At 38.7% G+C, this 13,633-nt stretch overlaps 1 non-coding gene across 1 annotated transcript; it reads right to left on the reverse strand.

Moving 5' to 3' along the window:
- Positions 1–12,902: 12,902 nt before the first annotated feature.
- On the reverse strand, positions 12,903–13,007 carry LOC118152522 (U6 spliceosomal RNA). Its single transcript, XR_004741282.1, has one exon. It is a non-coding gene; the product is annotated as a U6 spliceosomal RNA (small nuclear RNA).
- Positions 13,008–13,633: the final 626 nt, after the last annotated feature.

The following is a 13,633-nucleotide window of genomic DNA, read 5'->3' on the forward strand; positions in this document are numbered from 1 at the left end:
CTCTAGGTAGCTATTTCTTTTCTAGTACTCTGCCCCACGAATTCTAGCTGCCTCAGCTTCAGAACCTCTTCTGCTCAGGGAGGCCTCAATAGTCTACTTGTCTTCCCCTCCCATATACTTTAGTCTGAGAAAGGAATCCAGGGTAATTGTAGGGCTTGGTTGATTTACATCATTTCTCTCAAGATCACAGTCTTGTGCTGATTACTACCTAGTACCTGAACCAGCTCTCGTATATATTTTACCCAGTTCTTTAACTGTTTATGAAAGGAAGAAAATTTGATACTAGTAATTCCAGCGTGGTTAGAAGTTTCATTTTCAGATAATATATACACCATCTTTTTAAGAATAACTCTGGCCGGGCGCGGTGGCTCAAGCCTGTAATCCCAGCACTTTGGGAGGCCGAGGCGGGTGGATCACGAGGTCAAGAGATGGAGACCATCCTGGTCAACATGGTGAAACCCCGTCTCTACTAAAAATACACACAAAAAATTTAGCTGGGCATGGTGGCGTGTGCCTGTAATCCCAGCTACTCAGGAGGCTGAGGCAGGAGAATTGCCTGAACCCAGGAGGCGGAGGTTGCGGTGAGCCGAGATTATGCCATTGCACTCCAGCCTGGGTAATGAGAGCGAAACTCTGTCTCAAAAAAAAAAAAAGAAGAATAACTCCATTGAGAAAAATGAATTATTTAATGTGAATGTATATTCCATGATTAAAGAGAATGCAAACAAAAATGAGATATATTAAACTTTTTATTGTGAATAACTATAATCATTGAAGTAAAAAGAAACTCTTCTAGGAACAGAATTTGTCATGAATCATAAGTTTTCAGGAGGTAACCTATTTTTCCTTGGGCTTTAAATCATTCTATTTTCAAGAAAGGAGAAAAGTAATCTAAATTCTTTTCCATACTAACAAACTTGGCATTCCTGCCCATGGGAATCTGATGATGACCGGGTTTAATTAGTGTGAGAATTTTTTTTTTTTATTTGGGCATTCTATTAGAAGGAAAAAGAGTTTGACCTTGTTTTGGTTTTCACATGAATAAAGGTTCAGGGTTCTGTTTATTTATTCAGGTTTTATTTTAATGTTCTTTGCCATTGGCTAAGGCTCGGGGAATAGGTTGGGTGAGAGTTGAGCTGCCACACTTTGAAAACACATCAGTAAAAAATAATGGCGCCTATTAAAGGAATTTCAAACTCAAAAATATGTATCTGTAAACCCAACAGCTGTGAACATTACTTTCTCCACAATAAGTTTCTGGCTTCTTTTTACTTAAAGAATAACTAATTTTAGTGGGTAATATCTCTTTTCTTAACCTACTTTCTGTAATGGGAAGGGGAATATGCCTTATTTTATTCTTTATTCTTTTCTATAATCCCTCCACTTAAAGATATTGAAACAATTTTCTATTCTTTCCACATACAGAGGGTGTTGCTGGCACTGCATCATTAGGCTGTGTTCTTTGGGGTGTTTCAGTCAGCATGGCACTGATTTGTGTTTATCCCTCCACATATTTTCCTGGTGTTTCTAGAGGCCAGTGTCCTATTTTGAGATACCTCTTGTGTCTGGCACAAAATTTTTGGAGTAATCTCAGAATTCTGCCTGCCCAAATGGGCAATAGGATATCAATTTTCAAAACATTTATCTATTTGTGTGTGTGTGTGTGTGTGTGTGCATGCATGTACATTTTTATAAAACTTTGTGCCTGACCATAGTGGCTCATGCCTGTAATTTCAACACTTTGGGAGGCTGAGGCAGGAGGATCGCTTGAGCCAAGGAGTTTGAGACTGGTCTGGGCAACATAGCGGTGAGATCTTGTCTCTATTATTTAAAAAAATTAATTGTAAGGTATAATAAGATGCTAACAATTGTTATCACTGGGCAGCTGAGAGTAAATGTTTATTTTCATCTTTTTTGGTTGCCTGCATTTTCTAGTATTTCTATATAAATGCATATTTTAAAAGTGAGCTATTTTTAAGATGTTTACATGGTAATTTGAAAATGATAATCTCACATGATAAAGCCCAATCATAGAACAAAATGCCATTATTTTCTAAGTTATTGACGTTTTACCAGTTGCACTAACTTCACTTAATATTTATTTAAGACACAGTAATTCAATGCAGGGGTAAATGTATAGCACTTCTCTATACCTGCTTTGAGATAACCAAAAGTGGAAAGCCAGAGAAATTGACAGGGGCACTCATTATGGAGCTCATGGGGAGGGTGATTCCTCCCTGCATGAATTACTCATAAAAAAGTACAGAAGATTCATGACATTGCTCCTGACAGCATTGAAATTCTTTTTAATGGGGGTATGACCTAAAACGAACCTTTGATACCTGATCATGATGATGGGCTGTTTATTTATTTCTTCTCCTTCGTTTCCAGAAGGGGAGATGATTAATGTACCTACCTTTCCCGCGATGGCCTCTGTGTATAAGTTGCTGTCCTTGAAGGACATTCAACGTTTTAAAGTGCTGATCAGTCTCATTTCTTCTTTCCAGACTGTCTAGAAAAGGACACCAACAATCACCCATGAGGACTGCCCTTCAGCCTGTGGGAGGAAGTGATCGAAATGGAAGCTAGGGACGATTGTTGTTGGAATCTCAGGTGAGGCATTTTCTATCTGACACGGGAAACCTGTATACTTGTGGAGGACAGTTGAAGCCGTGTTCAGGTAAAGTGGTGCCATGTAATGGTAGCTGCCTCAGGTGTGGAGGCCTTTTACAATGACAGTAAATTAAGCTAAATGGCACCTGAAATTTTTATCTGTTATTATTTTTATTCATGATTAATTGTGATAAAATATACATAATATAAAATTTACCTTTTTAACCATTCCTAAGTGTACCCTTCATCCTTGTGCAAATAAGCTCAAGAATTTTTTTATTTTGCAAAACTGAAACTCCATACCCAGTAAGCACCACGTCTCCATTTTCTCTTCCTCTCAGCTGCTGGCAGCCACAATTCTACTTTCTGTTTCTATAAATTTGTCTATTTTAGATACCTCATACATTATATGATTTTTTTTGGTCTTTTTGTGACTGGCAGATTTCATTTAGCATGTCTTCATAATAGCTTCAAGGTTCATCCATGTCGTAGGATGTATCAGCATTACCTTCCTTTTTAAAGGTTGAATAATATTCCATTGTTGATCACATTTTGTTTATCCATTGTTCATCGATGAACAGTTGGGCTACTTCTACATTTTGGCTCCTGTGAATAATGCTGCTATGAACATGAGTGTATACAAATATCTGATGCAGTCTTTGCTTTCAATTGCTTTGAAGTTGAAACTCAGTTTCACTATCACTACTCAGAAGTGGAATTGCTGGGTCATATATAATCCTATACATAAGTCCTCAACACGTCATCATTGGGAGGTAAATGTTGGAAACTTAGAAGTGCAGGTTTTGGTGCAGGAATGTCAGGAGTTAGAGACCGTTATGCAATACTTTAGGCCAGTGATCCAGAGCCACCCCATTGAAGACGAAGATGCATCCTTTGTTTGGCAGAAGTTACAGTAGTGGCAACAGTAAGGGATAAGAACACTGAACAATTTGGCACACATTAGTCATCTGGTCATAGAAAGCAAGATTGATAGTGTGTGCATACAGAAATGTCTCACATTATGGGAATAAAAAGAAAGAACTATAGTTTTCTTTTCTTTCTTTTTTTTTTTGAGACAGAGTTTCGCTCTTGTTACCGAGGCTGAAGTGCAATGGTGCGATCTCGGCTCACAGCAACCTCCGCCTCCTGGGTTCAGGCAATTCTCCTGCCTCAGCCTCCTGAGTAGCTGGGATTACAGGCACGCGCCACCATGCCCAGCTAATTTTTTTGTATTTTTAGTAGAGACGGAGTTTCACCATGGTGACCAGGATGGTCTCGATCTCTTGGCCTCGTGATCCACCCGCCTTGGCCTCCCAAAGTGCTGGGATTACAGGTGTGAGCCACCGTGCCTGGCCAGAACTGTAGTTTTCAAACTTCAATCAATTTAGAAAAATTTTTGTCATCTTTTGATTTCTGAGCTTCATTCTCAGAGATTGCATTCAGTAAGCCCTATTTGAGATTCAAAAATCTGCATTTTAATAAAGATTAGAGAAAAATAATTGGGGAAAGATAATTCCTAACAATTGCCAGGTGATAAAACCTTAACCCCTGATTTCCCATGTTAACATGAAGAAAAGTACAATATCATAAATCAATGACTCTCAAGAGCTGGGCTGTAAACTGTTGTAACAGCAATTCTGTGCTGGCTACCTCATTGCTTGGATAACTTGCTGCTTTAAGAAATACCTTGGCCCCAGTGCCCAACTCTCAGTGTGTGTTATGTTTTTCTCTATCTTCACAGGCTGGCAGTTTTGTAGATGCTCTAGTCTTCCCAGTTTTAAGGTGGTGATTAAATCCAAGATACAGCTGAGTGCTTTAAATGAAGGAAACCACGTGGGACCCCAGTAGTTAAACTAAATGTCATACAGACTTCTCTAATGCTTTGATTTTTAGAAACTTGACTCATACTATCACACAGTCTGTACAAGCCTGGCCCCTTCCTTATGAATAGTGCATATTCTGTGGTGTGGCTCCTCCCTGGGCCTCCATCTCTGGGCTGCTTCCATGTGTGTCATCTTGGCTGAACTCCACCCTAGCAACTATAGACTTCATCCCCTCCTAACTTTGCAATTTTCAAACCCACTCATTAATTTTTTGAGGTTAATAACTTTACTGAAGATCCCTGGAGTTAAAAGAGGCACCATATAAACCACATGTCAGTAATCTACCACTTGGTAATTGCCCCACATCATCTTCTGTTGTATTTTCTAAAACCTAAGCTCTGTCCCAGGCCCTCCTTGTTCATTCAGCTCTCTAGAAATTGCAATAGAGCCTGCCATTCTCCATGGAATTGTTGCCAGCAGCAGAAATTTTCTATTTCACTACCAACAAGTCTCTGGAGGGAATATATTGTGTTAAGATGGTTAAGATATTATTTCCCCAGGATTCAGGGTCCTGAGTCTACACTATAGAACAACTACCAAACCATATCAAGATCCTAAGGATGACATGGGGAGGTCATGCCCTCTTCAAACTCTTGCGGTTTGACTCAAACTTTCTCTCTTTTACTTCAACCTAAGAAGGGCCTTCTAAGGATCCAGATCATAACACATGGGATCCATAACAATTTTAGCTTGGAATAAGCAGCCCAGTAGCCTTCCTGATTTGCTTCTCCTCTCTCCATACCCAAATCTTAGTCCTCTGTGTTTTTAACATTCAGATTGTAAGATTACAATAAGAAAAGAAGTCAATGTTTGCCCCAACAGCAATTTATTTAAATTATTTTGATAATACTAAGTATCTCAATCAATATGTTTGAACTTGACCCACTGATATCATCACTCAATCTCTTGAGGCAAGGGGGTTGGCTGGTGAAAGGAAGGCACTAATCCATTTCATCAAATTACCATGAATCAGTTTCTAGAAACAACATTATTCTAACTGGAACCTGACTTTCACATTTCTCTGTAAACCACCATCTTGAGCACTGAATTTGTGGAGAATAAGAATTTTAATTCAGGGCTGGGCAGAGTGTCTCAGACCTGTAACTCTAGCACTTTGGGAGGCCAAGGCAGCAGGATTACTTGAGTCCAGAAGTTCAAGACCAGCCTGGGCAACATTGCAAAATTTCGTTTCTACAAAAAATAAAAAAATTAGCCGGGCATGGTGGTATATTCCAATTGTCCCAGCTACTTGGGAGGCAGAGATGGAAGGATCATATGAATCCAGGAGGTTGAGGCTACAGTGATCTGTGAGCACACCACTGTACTCAAGTTTTGGCAACAGAGTGAGATCCTGTCTCTAAAAAAAATTATAATTGAGATTTGAATTTTATTTTTATTAAGTTGGGCTAGTGCCACTATTGGTCACTTTAAGTCATTCATTCAGTCAATACATTTTAATAAGCAACTACCATGCTTAGTAAAATACTAACTTTACTGAATACTACATACTCACCGAGCTAAGCACCAGATATATAATGGTGAACAAGACAGACATAGTACAATACTTGACAGTCTCTAAGTAAACAAATAAATAGAAATTGTGAGTAAGCATCAAGAAAAAAACAATAAAAAGGAGCTAAGATAGAGAATAAAATGAAATATATACTTTATAGACAGGGTCATGGAGGCCTGTCTAAGAAGGTGACATTGAAGCTGACACCTAAAGGATGGGAATGAACTTGCCATGTGATGAGATGTCAGGTGGCTTAAGGTGGTTTCCTAGGCAAAGGCCTTGAGGCCAAGGAGCCTGAGGCGAAATGAACTAGCTGAAGCTGAGTGGGAGGGAGTGGCAAGAGATAAAGGTGCCCAGCACTTTGGAAGGCCAAGGTGGGCACATCACTTGAGGCCAGGAGTTAGAGACCAGCCTGGCTAACAACATGCCGAAAACCCATCTAAAAATACAACAATTAGCTGGGTTTGATGGTGCATGATTGTAATTTCAGCTACTCGGAAGGCTGAGGCATGAGAATCACTTGGGCCCAGGAGGAGGAGGTTGCAGTGAGCCAAAATCGTGCCACTAAACTCCAACCTGGGTGACAGAGCAGGACTCTGTCTCAAAAAAAAAAAAGAGACAGAGAGAGATTAAGAGAGAGATAAAGGTGGCTGCAGCATCAGAGTTCCCAACACACCAGAACTTGTAAGGCCACGGCAGGAGTTCTGAGTTGTGGAGAGAGTGGGTGGGAAAGGCAAAGGACCGAAGTAGGAAGGTAAGTGAGAAGCTCACTGACGGCCCTGTACAATCTGTCCTGTACAAACTTTTAATGCTGATTTTTCTACGATTGATGGCAATTTATTCTTTCTAGATAGCTCTCTAACTTGATTACCCTGTTTTAGGTCAAGGACGTTGTTTCAGAATGTATTCAACACGTAGCGGTAGGTGTTAAATAAGTATTTGTTGACTATATGAATGTCCTATATGCTCAGTTAGCTTGGTATGAAATTGCTGTATCTCCCCAGTACCCACCACAGTGCTCTGCACGGGGTACATGTGGAGGATTAATTTAGAGGACTCTGCAGGATCACATAGAAGAGTTTTTTTATCTGGCATTTTCTCTTACTTTACCATATAATCTTACCTGAATAGACTTAGGAGCATTTTTCTATGAATTATTCATTTCAGCACACACCCTGTAAAACATCTAATGTCTCTAACCTTTTGAAACTGCGAGGCTTCCCCAACCGGCATTTAGAATGAAATCTCTGTGGTAGCACTTTACCAATTTGCCCCTCAGCTCTTTTTCAGTTCTTGGCTCATGTGAATAAGCAGGCCAAAATGCTCTTCTGGGAATGCACAGCATGGATATATATTTTTATACTATCGCAGCAGAATTGTTTTGAATACACTCGGCCATGAGGTTAAAGCTCTCCACAAGGAATACTTGAGCAATAATTCTGCTGCCCTCTAGCTGAGCGCTGAAATCCCTCCGGAATTCTGGCATTACCCTTCAAGAATTGTTCTGAAATGACTTGACTCACTTCTCTGTCCTTTCTATTCCTATTGAAATTCTTCCAGAATACTCACAGTAACTTTCAGCCAGATGCCAGAATAACTTTTAAGTTCTAGAAAGGTCCCTGTAACAATTTATTACACAACACAACACAAGCTCACTTTTTAAAGAAGAGGTCTGATAGGCACAGCTGGTCAAAACTGTATTCCAGATATCCTGTGGTTAGGTTATTTCAGCTTTATTGATGACTCAGAAATTACATAAAGGGCTTGTGAAAGGACCAGCACACAGCTGCAGATGAAAGCGTTGGATTTTCTTCTTAGATTCTGCTGCCACCACTGCTACTGCTACTATTACTTTCTTTTCCAATTATTATTCTCAGAGACACTAGGCATCAAGATTTGGCTCCAATATTTGTTAAATAAAAGCCAGTGAACTTGGTCAGAAAGAAAATGTATTCGCATAAGCTGGCCCCATGCTTGAGCAACACACAGAAATCAAATTATGTTCAAAATTCAAAAGCATGGGAAATGTATATTTCTTATTCACTTATTCAGCAAATATTTATTAAGCACCTACTGTGTGCCAATGCTGTACTAGGCACTTGAAATACATTGGCAGACAAGATGGACATGGGATTTCCAATGCAGCAGGACCTCCATTGTTATGTATAATTCCATTTGAAGACAGAATCGGATCAATGATTTTTATATGACCAAATATATAAAATCTGTGCTTTGAGGCTGTATTAGCTTCTTAGGTCTGCATTAGCAAATTACCACAAACTTGTTGCCTTAAGACAATGGAAGTTTATTCTCTCACAGTTTAGAGGCTAGGAGTCTGAAATAAAAGTGTCGATTTCCTTTGAAGGCTCTGGGGAAGCTTGTTAGTCTATTCTCACGCTGCTAATAAAGACATATCCAAGACTGGGCAATCTATAAAGGAAAAAGGTTTAATTGACTCTCAGTTCTGCATGGCTGGGGAGGCCTCAGTTGCAATCATGGTGGAAGGGGAAGCAAATATGTCCTTCTTCACATGGTGGCAGCAAGGAGAAGTGCCAAGCCAAAGGGAAAAGCCTCTTATAAAACCATCAGACCTCATGAGAATTCACTATCATGAGAACAGAATGAGGGTAACTGCCCCCATGATTCAATTACCTTCCACTGGGTCCTTCCCACAACATGTGGGGATTATGGGAACTACAGTTCAAGGTGAGATTTGGGTGAGAACATGGCCAGACTGTATCAAAGAGAATCCTTCCTCGCCTCTTCCAGCTTCAGGTGGCTCCTGGTGTTCCCTGGCTTGTGGCAGCATCACTGCATCTCTGCCCCTGTCTTCACACGGCCTTTTTCCTGTGTCTTCACATGGTTTTGTTAGAAAGAAACCAGTCATTGCACCTAGGGCACACCCTAAACCAGTATGACCTCATCTTAACTAATTATAACTGCAAAGGCCTATTTCCAAATATGGTCACATTCTGAGGTTCTGGGTGAACATGAATTTTTAAGGGACTGTATTTTACCCATCTAATAGTGAGCTCATTGCATTAAAATGATTAAAATTACTTTATAATTGCTTTTTAAAATGTGATCACCTTGAGATAGCAAATAAGTTTTGTATTTTTTTTTGTTTTATTTTGATTCGGTCATTCCAGTTTCAGTTAATCAGCAGGTAGTATAATTCATAATAAGTCATTATCCAAAGGACCCCCAACTATTTAGTTTGAGATTCTCTCTACATGGAGTCAAATAATATCTATATAGAATACTATGAAAAAGTTTAGTTTTATATTTTGAAATATAAGGTATATTCATGATCCTTTGTTAGAAGCTTTGCAAAAGTGATATTTTCTTGAAGAATACATTTCAAAGCACAATAATCTGAAAGGAATTGTTAATGTGTCAATTAAAAGAATTCTGATTGCATTCTATGGACAGTGACTAAGATTTCCTAAAAGCATGATTTTATTACTATCATTAATTTTTAATCAGTGATGGGGGCAACATTGTTCTGTACATGGGGACAATAGAACATAAAAATGGAAGGTTTTAATCAACATTTAGATCTCTTTTCCCTTTGCAATGGAATTTTTCCCCTAATGGTAAAAGACAGTATGCTTGAAATATATCACTTATCTTCCCTTTATATTAAAAAAAGTCACTGATGGTGCTTGAATTAAGAAAAAGATATGCCATATATTTATAGCAACTAATATGTGTTGGACAATCTTAATCTCAAATGCTTTAACCAGTTGTAAAGCCATGTATTAAGACAATGTATGATTTTGGAAATACGGTGGCTGGGGCAATAATAGAGAAATCACTGAGTCCTGATGCATTGTTCAGGTACCAGCATTCAGGACTGATTGCTGAGTGTTTTGGAATGGTTATATAGTTTAATAGAAAAGCGTGTGTTTTATATTTATACAAAATAGACTGCTTACGAAGTTTACCTGCCTGTCTTTTGAGAAGTATACTTTAAAAGCTTCCTCAACAATTATCTTTTTATCTGTAAATTCTAGAAAATTACTCTTACTTCATGAGATTTAAGGATAAAATGAAATAATGCAGATAAACCCTGTGGCTCAAAGGCTGGAAAATAGTAAATATTTAATGCTTCAATATTCTATGCTTCAGTTTTTCTTTTCCAAAATAGAAACATAATACCTACTGTCAGCAGTAGTGCTTAAGAACATGAAATCTGAGTTGAGAAAATATGGGTTTAAAACCCAGCTATGCCACTACAAAGCTGTGTAACTTTGAGCAACTTATTCAGTGAATTAATGTTTCTGCTTTTGCCTAAGAATTCATCTTTAATCTACTATGTGGTTTCAGCTTCAGCCTTAGACTGTGACTAGCCAATTAGCTAATTGCCAATTGCAATGTCACTTTTGCTATTCTTGAATTTGCACATGATCAAGTAAGTTGCCATTATATCTAGTGAGCATAACAATATTATATAAATAAGTGAGGTATGGCTTTTAGATGCATTGCTGGTTTATATGACAGTTTGAATTACTATTTAGGAAATATTCACTTCTTTCCCTTCCCATGTGTATGAAATATATTTCCCCTTCCTTCAGTGTTGGGCTTGGCCCTGTGATGTAATTTGCACAATAGGATGTAGGTATTTGTGATATAAACAAAGGCTTGGAATGCCCTTGTGCAATAGACTTGCCATCTTCCACTTCTACTGTTGTCATGAGAAGAGCTTCCTGTAAGCAGCTGCTGCTCCATCAGCCTTGGGCCCAGAATGCCCACCTGCAGAGTAGACCTGAGCCCAACCTGCAGTGAGGAGCCACATCCAGTTAATCCTACAGCTTGAGTCACCAGCCTAGACCAGCTGACCTTCAGCAGACCTATAAGCATATAAGCAAGAATAAATAGTTGTAGTTTTTAAGCCACTAAATCTTGAAGTGGTTAGTTATGTAGCATAGCTGTCTAATACAGCTTACAAATATGCGCTTTTAAGTATAAGTAAGCATTTTAGACTTAACTTGAAGTAAAATTTTTCTTAAGACCTTTATATCATAAAATTCTATTCTCTAGTTGATGTATTAATGTTCTACATTAATTAGCAATGATTATGAAAGCTGTTGATTTTATATACAGAAATAATTTTTAGAATGTTCAAGTATTTCTTCTTTTCTTTTTTTTTTGTGACAAAGTCTTGCTCTGTCACTCATGCTGGAGTGCAGTGGTGTGACATCGGCTCATTGCAACCTTCACCTCCTGGGTTCAAGCAATTCTCCTGCCTCAGCCTCTTGTGTAGCCGGGATTACAAGCATACATCACCATGCCCAGCTAATTTTTTATGGTTATTAGAGACAGAGTTTCACCATGTTGGCCAGGCTGATCTTGAACTCTTGATCTCAGGTGATCCACCCACCTTGCCCCCACAAAATGCTGGGATTAAAGGCATGAGCCACAGCACTCAGCTAGAACATTTAAATATTTCACTAGGGAAACACTGTGATAATTTTAGAAAAATTGTATATATACTTTAATTCGGCAAATGCTTATGAAAGTTAAAACAACAATACAAATTCAAAGAATAGAGATTAGATTATATCATAATTCTGGTCTTTGTAGAATTGTTTGGTGCAATAGCATTTCGTATGTTAAACGAGTAACAGAAAACTGTTTAAGTTTGAATTACTTAATTCTAGAGAAGTTATCTGAATAAGTGAACATAGTAATCTTACAATGACTTGAGCTTTGATAAAGATTTCTGGCTGGGCGCAGTGGCTCGTACCTGTAACCCTAGCATTTTGGGAAGCTGAGGCAGGAGGATTGCTTGAGCCCAGGAGTTCTAGGCCAGCCTGGGAAATATAGCGAGATGTTGTCTCCACAAAATATTTAAAAGTTTGCCATGTATGGTGGTGTATGCTTATAGTTCCAGATACCTGGGAGGCTGAGGTGGAAGGATAGCTAGAGCTGGGGAGGTGGAGGTTGCAGTGAGCTATGATCATACCATTGAGCTCCAGCTTGGGCAACAGAGTGAGACCCTGTCTCAAAAAGAAAAAAAAGGTTTCTATAAAATCTCATGAATTTGTTATCATCATGATACCTTCATAATCACTGTATCAGGATAATTTTGTTGAAACTTAGTTTGAAACTGACAGGAACAGAACCTGGCCATTCAAGCAAATAATATTAATTGGAAGGATATTGGCTAGCTGACAGGCTAGTCAGGGCATTCTGGTCCAAGGGTGGAAGGAGCGCTGACAGTTCAAGGTGGTGGCAAAGATCTAGGTAGAGAATTTCCCCGATAATCTTGCCTTAAAATGAATGAACTCAAACTTTCTCTGTCTTATTGCTACTTTCTCAAGACTGAAATTCCAAGAAGTAAGCATCTAAATATCCTATCCAGGAGAGGACAGAGAACAACTGGGGACTACTGGAGAACTCTCACTTCCACTAAAGATATCAGGAACCTGCTGCCAGAGAACATGGAATGGATATCAGTCAGCCAAAGAACACCTCACTATTAATTTATTATTGTTTTTATGAATATTACTTGACATCATTTTTATTCTCCATTGCTGGAAGTTTGAAGGAGGTCTATACATGAGACATTTCTCAAGAGTATGATATGAGAATTTAGAGCCAGGATGGAATTTATGGCTGTGCATGAGTTAAACAATGAGATGCCTCTGGGCAGAAGTAGAGATATTTCTGATATGAACCAATCTGGGACACCTGTTCATGTGGTTGGGACGATTGTTTCTTCCTAACAGAGAATTGCTTGTCAATTTATAAACTTGGGTTTCTCCAAGAGGATTTGAGAACTTCCTATGAGGTCCTTACCAACACATGAGAAGATTCTTCTTTTTGTCTCATTGAGTGAGGTCTGTTTCACCAAACATTTTAATTATAATAATTTTTATTGAAAACAATTATATATAGAACACTTCACGAATTTGTGTCATCCTTGCACAGGGGCCATGCTAATATTCTCTTTGTCATTCCAATTATAGTATATGTGCTGCTGAAGCCAGCACTCACAAAACATTTTGCCTTGTTCATAGCCAACATCTGCTTATTAGTATCTTCGTCTTCTTAATACTTTTAAAAAAATCACTTCAATTTTTGATCTTTGTTATTTACTTAGGAGTTAGTCACTATGGTCCATGTACTTCACAGCTGGCTGTAAACAGACAGGATAGAGGGGTGCATATGTTTTGAGCTTAATTGGGAGAGTAGATAAAACAAATAGTTATGGAAATAATCATGGCTTTGATCAAAATGCTCTGAAGGAGACGTGTAGGATGTAATGACAGTGTGTATACAATGGGGGACGAACTTAAACATGAGGGTCAGGACGGCTTCCCTCAGGATTAGAGTTTGAATTGAGACATAACGCCTGAGTAGGAGTTAGGTTAAGAGAGGTAGGATGAAGGGAGTATGGGTTTGGGGCAGAAGCAAGAATTAAGGGCGGAAGTGGAAAGTAGCTCAGCCTACTGGAGAAATCTTATGACCAGTGTTTCTGGATTGCAGTGAGGAGAAGAGATTGGTGAAAGAGAAGATTCTCATTTCTTTTCCAATGCTAAGGCCAACAACTTTTAATATTTGAAGATGTTTCATCTTATCAAATGTGCTGATGTTGACAATCTTTTAGAAAGCAGGT

This window comes from Callithrix jacchus, chromosome 3 (genome assembly GCF_049354715.1).
Source record: "Callithrix jacchus isolate 240 chromosome 3, calJac240_pri, whole genome shotgun sequence".
Taxonomy (NCBI): Eukaryota; Metazoa; Chordata; class Mammalia; order Primates; family Cebidae; genus Callithrix; species Callithrix jacchus.